The sequence below is a fragment of the Arctopsyche grandis genome, chromosome 8, assembly GCF_051622035.1.
Source record: "Arctopsyche grandis isolate Sample6627 chromosome 8, ASM5162203v2, whole genome shotgun sequence".
Classification (NCBI taxonomy): Eukaryota; Metazoa; Arthropoda; class Insecta; order Trichoptera; family Hydropsychidae; genus Arctopsyche; species Arctopsyche grandis.
In genome coordinates, this window is record NC_135362.1 from 33,479,081 (window position 1) to 33,486,270 (window position 7,190).

Sequence of the window (7,190 nt, forward strand, 5' to 3'; positions counted from 1 at the left end):
TTCTTTGATTTCGGTGATCGTTAAGTTAGGTTGGGTTAGGTTTGGTGAGTTAAGCGAGTTTCGTGTATATTTTTTCAATGTCTAATTCTTTGATTTCGGTGATGGTTAGGTTAGGTTGGGTTAGGTTTGGTGAGGTTAGCGGGTTTTGGGTATATTTTTGCATTGTCGAATTCTTTGATTTCGGTGATAGTTAGGCTAGGTTGGGTTAGGTTTGTGGAGGTAAGCGAGTTTTGTGTATATTTTTGCATTGTCGAATTCTATGATTTCGGTGTTAGTTAGGTTAGGTAGGGTTAGGTTTAGTGAGGTAAGCGAGTTTTGTGTATATTTTTGCAAAGTCGAATTCTTTGATTTCGGTGATGGTTAGGTTGTGTTGGGTTAGGTTTGGTGAGGTAAGCGAGTTTTGTTTAAATTTTAAAATCTCGAATTCTTTGATTTCGGTGATGGTTAGGTTAGGTTGGGTTAGGTTTGGTGAGGTTAGCGGGTTTTGGGTATATTTTTGCATTGTCGAATTCTTTGATTTCGGTGATAGTAAGGCTAGGTTGGGTTAGGTTTGGGGAGGTGAGCGAGTTTTGTGTATATTTTTGCATTGTCGAATTCTTTGATTTCGGTGTTAGTTAGGTTAGGTTGGGTTAGGTTTGGTGAGGTTAGCGAGTTTTGTGTATATTTTTGCAATGTCGAATTCTTTGATTTCGGTGATAGTTAGGCTAGGTTCGGTTAGGTTGCGTGAGATAAGCGAGTTTTGTTTTAATTATTGCAATGTCGAATTCTTTGATTTCGGTGATGGTTAGGTAAGGTTGGGTTAGGTTTGGTGAGGTTAGCCGGATTTGTGTATATTTTTGCGATGTCAAATTCTTTGATTTGGGTGATAGTTAGGCTAGGTTGGGTTAGGTTTAGTGAGGTAAGCGAGTTTTGTGTATATTTTTGCAATGTCGAATTCTTTGATTTCGGTGAAAGTTAGGCTAGGTATGGTTAGGTTTTGTGAGATTAGCAAGTTTTGTTAAAATCTTAAAATCTCGAATTCTTTGATTTCGGTGATGGTTAGGTTAGGTTGGGTTTGGTTTGGTGAGGAATTCGAGTTTCGTGTATATTTTAAAATATCTAACTCTTTGATTTCGGTGATGTTTAGGTTAGGTTGGGTTAGGTTCGGTTTGGTGAGGTAAGCGAGATTTGTGTAAATGTTAAAAACTCGAGTTCTTTGATTTCGGTGTTGGATAGGTTAGGTTGGGTAAGGTATGGTGAGGTAAGCGAGTTTTATGTATATTTTTGCAATGTCGAATTCTTTGATTTCGGTGATGGTTATGTTAGGTTTGGATAGGTTTGTTAGGTTAGCGAGTTTGGTGTATATTTTTGCAATGTCGAATTCTTTGATTTCGGTGACGTTTAGGTTGGGTTGAGTAAGGTTTGGTGAGGTGAGCGAGTTTCTTAAAATCTTACAATCTCGAATTCTTTGATTTCGGTGTTGGATAGGTTAGGTTGGGTTAGGTATGGTGAGGTAAGCGAGTTTTGTGTAAATCTTAAAATCTCGAATTTTTTGATTTCGGTGATAGTTAGGCTAGGTTGGGTTAGGTTTGGTGAGGCTAGCGAGTTTTGTGTATATTTTTGCATTGTCGAATTCTTTGATTTCGGTGATAGTTAGGCTAGGTTGGGTGAGGTTTGGTTAGGTTAGCGAGTTTTGTGTATATTTTTGCATCGTCGAATTCTTTGATTTCGGTGTTGGTTAGGTTAGGTTGGGTTAGGTTTGGTGAGGTTAGCGGATTTTGTGTATAATTTTGCATTGTCGAATTCTTTGATTTCGGTGATAGTTAGTCTAGGTTGGGTTAGGTTTGGTGAGGTAAGCGAGTTTTTTGTATATTTTTGCAATGTCGAATACTTTGATTTTGGTGATGGTTATGTTAGGTTGGGATATGTTTGGTAAGGTAAGCGAGTTTTGTGTATATTTTTGCAATGTCGAATCCTTTGATATCGGTGACGTTTAGGTTGGGTTGAGTAAGGTTTGGTGAGGTGAGCGAGTTTCGTGAAAATCTTACAATCTCGAATTCTTTGATTTCGGTGTTGGATAGGTTAGGTTGGGTTAGGTATGGTGAGGTAAGCGAGTTTTATGTATATTTTTGCGATGACGAATTCTTTGATTTCGTTGATGGTAATGTTAGGTTGGGATAGGTTTGGTAAGGTTAGCGAGTTTTGTGTATATTTTTGCAATGTCGAATTCTTTGATTTCGGTGACGTTTAGGTTGGGTTGAGTAAGGTTTGGTGAGGTGAGCGAGTATCGTGAAAATCTTACAATCTCGAATTCTTTGATTTCGGTGTTGGATAGGTTAGGTTGGGTTAGGTATGGTGAGGTAAGCGAGTTTTGTGTAAATCTTAAAATCTCGAATTCTTTGATTTCGGTGATAGTTAGGCTAGGTTGGGTTAGGATTGGTGAGGTAAGCGAGTTTTGTGTATATTTTTGCATTGTTGAATTCTTTGATTTCGGTGTTAGTTAGGTAAGGTTGGGTTAGGTTTGTTGAGGTAAGCGAGTTTCGTGTATATTTTTGCAATGTCGAATTCTTTCATTTTGGTGATAGTTAGGTTAGGTTGGGTTTGGTTTGGTGAGGTTAGCGGGTTTTGTGTATATTTTCGCATTGTCGAATTCTTTGATTTCGGTGATAGTTAGGCTAGTTATGGTTAGGTTTTGTGAAATAAGAAAGTTTTGTTAAAATCTTAAAATCTCGAATTCTTTGATTTCGGTGATGGTTAGGTTAGGTTGGGTTTAGTTTGGTAAGGAATTCGAGTTTCGTGTATATTTTTGCAATGTCGAGTTCTTTGATTTCGGTGATGGTAAGGTTAGGTTGGGTTAGGTTTGGTGAGTTAAGCGAGTTTCGTGTATAATTTTGCAATGTCGAATTCTTTCATTTCGGTGATAGTTAGGTTTGGTTTGGTTAGGTTTGGTGAGGTTAGCGGGTTTTGTGTATATTTTTGCATTGTCGAATTCTTTGATTTCGGTGATAGTTAGGCAAGGTATGGTTAGGTTTTGTGAGATTAGCAAGTTTTGTTAAAATCTTAAAATCTCGAATTCTTTGATTTCGGTGATGGTTAGGTAAGGTTGGGTTTGGTTTGGTGAGGAATACGAGTTTCGTGTATATTTTTAAATATCTAATTCCTTGATTTCGGTGATGTTTAGGTTAGGTGGGGTTAGGTTCGGTTTGGTGAGGTTAGCGAGATTTGTGTAAATGTTAAAAACTCGTGTTCTTTGATTTCGGTGTTGGATAGGTTAGGTTGGGTTAGGTATGGTGAGGTAAGCGAGTTTTGTGTATTTTTTTGCAATATCGAATTCTTCGACTTCGGTGACGGTTAGGTTGGGTTGGGTTAGTTTTGGTGAGGTTACCGAGATTTGTGTAAATCTTAAAAACTCGAGTTCTTTAATTTCGGTGATGGTTAGGTTAGGTTGGGTAAGGTTTGGTGAGGTTAGCGGGTTTTGTGTATATTTTTGCGATGTCGAAATCTTTGATTTCGGTGTTGTTAGGCTAGGTTGGGTGAGGTTTGGTTAGGTTAGCGAGTTTTGTGTATATTTTTGCATTGTCGAATTCTTTAATTTCGGTGATATTTAGGCTAGGTTGGGTTAGGTTTGGTGAGGTAAGCGAGTTTTTTGTATATTTTTGCAATGTCGAATTCTTTGATTTCGGTAAAAGTTAGGCTCAGTTGGGTTAGGTTTTGTAAGGGTAGCGAGCTATGTGAAAATCTAACAATCTCGAATTCTTTGATTTCGGTGACGGTTAGGTTGGGTTGAGTTAGGTTTGGTGAGGTGAGCGAGTTTCGTGTATATTTTTGCAATGTCGAATTCTTTGATTTCGGTGATGGTTAGGTTTGGTTGGGTTAGGTTTGGTGAGGTAAGCGAGTTTTGTGTATATTTTTGCAATGTCGAATTCTTTGATTTCGGTGACGGTTAGGTTGGGTTGGATTAGGTTTGGTGAGGTAAGCGAGTTTTGTGTAAATCTTAAAAACTCGAGTTCTTTGATTTCGGTGATCGTTAAGTTAGGTTTGGTTAGGTTTGGTGAGTTAAGCGAATTTCGTTTAGATTTTTGCAATATCGAATTCATTGATTTCGGTGATGGTTAGGTTAGGTTGGGTTAGAATTGGTGAGGTTAGTGAATTTTTTGTATATTTTTGCAATGTCGAATTCTTTGATTTCGGTGAAAGTTAGGCTAGGTTGGGTTAGGTTTTGTGAGGTAAGCGAGTTATGTGAAAATCTAACAATCTCGAATTCTTCGATTTTGGTGATGGTTAGGTTAGGTTGGGTAAGGTTTATTGAGGTAAGCGAGTTTTGTGTATATTTTTGCAATGTCGAATTCTTTGATTTCGGTGACGGTTAGGTTAGGTTGGATTAGGTTTGGTGAGGTTAGCGAGTTTTGTGTAAATCTTAAAAACTCGAGTTCTTTGATTTCGGTGATCAATAAGTTAGGTTGGGTTAGGTTTGGTGAGTTAAGCGAGTTTCGTTTATATTTTTGCAATATCAAATTCTTTGATTTCGGTGATGGTTAGGTAAGGTTGGGTTAGAATTGGTGAGGTTAGCGAATTTTTTGTATATTTTTGCAATGTCGAATTCTTTGATTTCGGTGATAGTTTGGCTAGGTTGGGTTAGGTTTGGTGAGGTAAGCGAGTTTTTTGTATATTTTTGCAATGTCGAATTCTTTGATTTCGGTGACGGTAAGATTGGGTTGAGTAAGGTTTGGTGAGGTGAGCGAGGTTCGTGAAAATCTTACAATCTCGAATTCTTTGATTTCAGTGTACGATAGGTTAGGTTGAGTTAGATATGGTGAGGTAAGCGAGTTTTGTGTATATTTTTGCAATGTCGATTCCTTTGATTTCGGTGACGGTTAGGTTGGGTTGGGTTAGGTTTGGTGAGGTTAGCGAGTTTTGTGTAAATCTTAAAAACTCGAGTTCTTTGATTTCGGTGATCGTTAAGTTAGGTTGGGTTAGGTTTGGTGAGTTAAGCGAGTTTCGTGTATATTTTTTCAATGTCTAATTCTTTGATTTCGGTGATGGTTAGGTTAGGTTGGGTTAGAATTGGTGAGGTTAGCGAATTTTTTGTATATTTTTGCAATGTCAATTTCTTTGATTTCGGAGAAAGTTAGGCTAAGTTGGGTTAGGTTTTGTAAGGGTAGCGAGCTATGTGAAAATCTAACAATCTCGAATTCTTTGATTTCGGTGACTTTTAGGTTGGGTTGAGTTAGGTTTGGTTAGGTGAGCGAGTTTCGTGTATATTTTTGCAATGTCGAATTCTTTGATTTCGGTGATGGTTAGGTTAGGTAGGGTTAGGTTTAGTGAGGAAAGCGAGTTTTGTGTATATTTTTGCAATGTCGAATTCTTTGATTTCGGTGATGGTTAGGTTAGGTTGGGTTAGGTTTGGTGAGGTAAGCGAGTTTTGTTTAAATTTTAAAATCTCGAATTCTTTGATTTCGGTGATGGTTAGGTTAGGTTGGGTTAGGTTTGGTGAGGTTAGCGGGTTTTGGGTATATTTTTGCATTGTCGAATTCTTTGATTTCGGTGAAAGTTAGGCTAGGTTGGGTTAGGTTTGGTGAGGTTAGCGAGTTTTGTGTATATTTTTGCATTGTCGAATTCTTTAATTTCGGTGAAAGTTAGGCTAGGTTGGGTTAGGTTTGGTGAGGTTAGCGAGTTTTGTGTTTATTTTTGCAATGTCGAATTATTTGATTTCGGTGATGGTTAGGTTAGGTTGGGTTAGGTTTATTGAGGTAAGCGAGTTTTGTGTATTTTTTTGCAATGTCGAATTCTTTGATTTCGCTGACGGTTAGGTTGGGTTGGATTAGGTTTGGTGAGGTTAGCGAGTTTTGTGTAAATCTTAAAAACTCGAGTTCTTTGATTTCGGTGATCGTTAGGTTAGGTTGGGTTAGGTTTGGTGAGTTAAGCGAGTTTCGTTTATATTTTTGCGATATCAAATTCTTTGATTTCGGTGATGGTTAGGTAAGGTTGGGTTAGAATTGGTGAGGTTAGAGAATTTTTTGTATATTTTTGCAATGTCGAATTCTTTGATTTCGGTGAAAGTTAGGCTAAGTTGGGTTAGGTTTTGTAAGGGTAGCGAGCTATGTGAAAATCTAACAATCTCGAATTCTTTGATTTCGGTGACGGTAAGGTTGGGTTGAGTTAAGGTTGGTGAGGTGAGCGAGTTTCGTGTATATTTTTGCAATGTCGAATTCTTTGATTTCGGTGATGGTTAGGTTAAGTTGGGTTAGGTTTGGTGAGGTTAGCGGGATTTGTGTATATTTTTGCGATGTCGAATTCTTTGATTTCGGTGATGGTTAGGTTGTGTTGGGTTAGGTTTGGTGAGGTAAGCGAGTTTTGTTTAAATTTTAAAATCTCGAATTCTTTGATTTCGGTGATGGTTAGGTTAGGTTGGGTTAGGTTTGGTGAGGTTAGCGGGTTTTGGGTATATTTTTGCAATGTCGAATTCTTTGATTTTGGTGATGGTTAGGTTAGGTTGGGTTAGGTTTGGTGAGTTAAGCGAGTTTCGTGTATATTTTTGCAATGTCGATTTCTTTGATTTCGGTGGAAGTTAAGCTAGGTCGGGATAGGTTTTGTGAGGTTAGCGAGTTATGTGAAAATCTAACAATCTCGAATGCTTTAATTTCGGTGACGGAAAGGTTGGGTTGAGTTAGGTTTGCTGAGGTGAGCGAGTTTCGTTTATATTTTTGCAATGTCGTTTTCTTTGATTTCGGTGATGGTTAGGTTAGGTTGGGTAAGGTTTGGTGAGGTTAGCGGGTTTTGTGTATATTTTTGCGATGTCGAATTCTTTGATTTCGGTGTTGTTAGGCTAGGTTGGGTGAGGTTTGGTTAGGTTAGCGAGTTTTGTGTATATTTTTTCATTGTCGAATTCTTTGATTTCGGTGATAGTTAGGCTAGGTTGGGTTAGGTTTGGTGAGGTTAGCGAGTTTTGTGTATATTTTTGCAATGTCGAATTCTTTGATTTCGGTGAAAGTTAGGCTAGGTTGGGTTAGGTTTTGTGAGGTTAGCGAGTTATGTGAAAATCTAACAATCTCGAATTCTTTGATTTCGGTGACGGTTAGGTTGGGTTGAGTTAGGGTTGGTGAGGTGAGCGAGTTTCGTGTATATTTTTGCAATGTCGAATTCTTTGATTTTGGTGATGGTTAGGTTGTGTTGGGTTAGGTTTGGTGAGGTAAGCGAGTTTTGTTTAAATT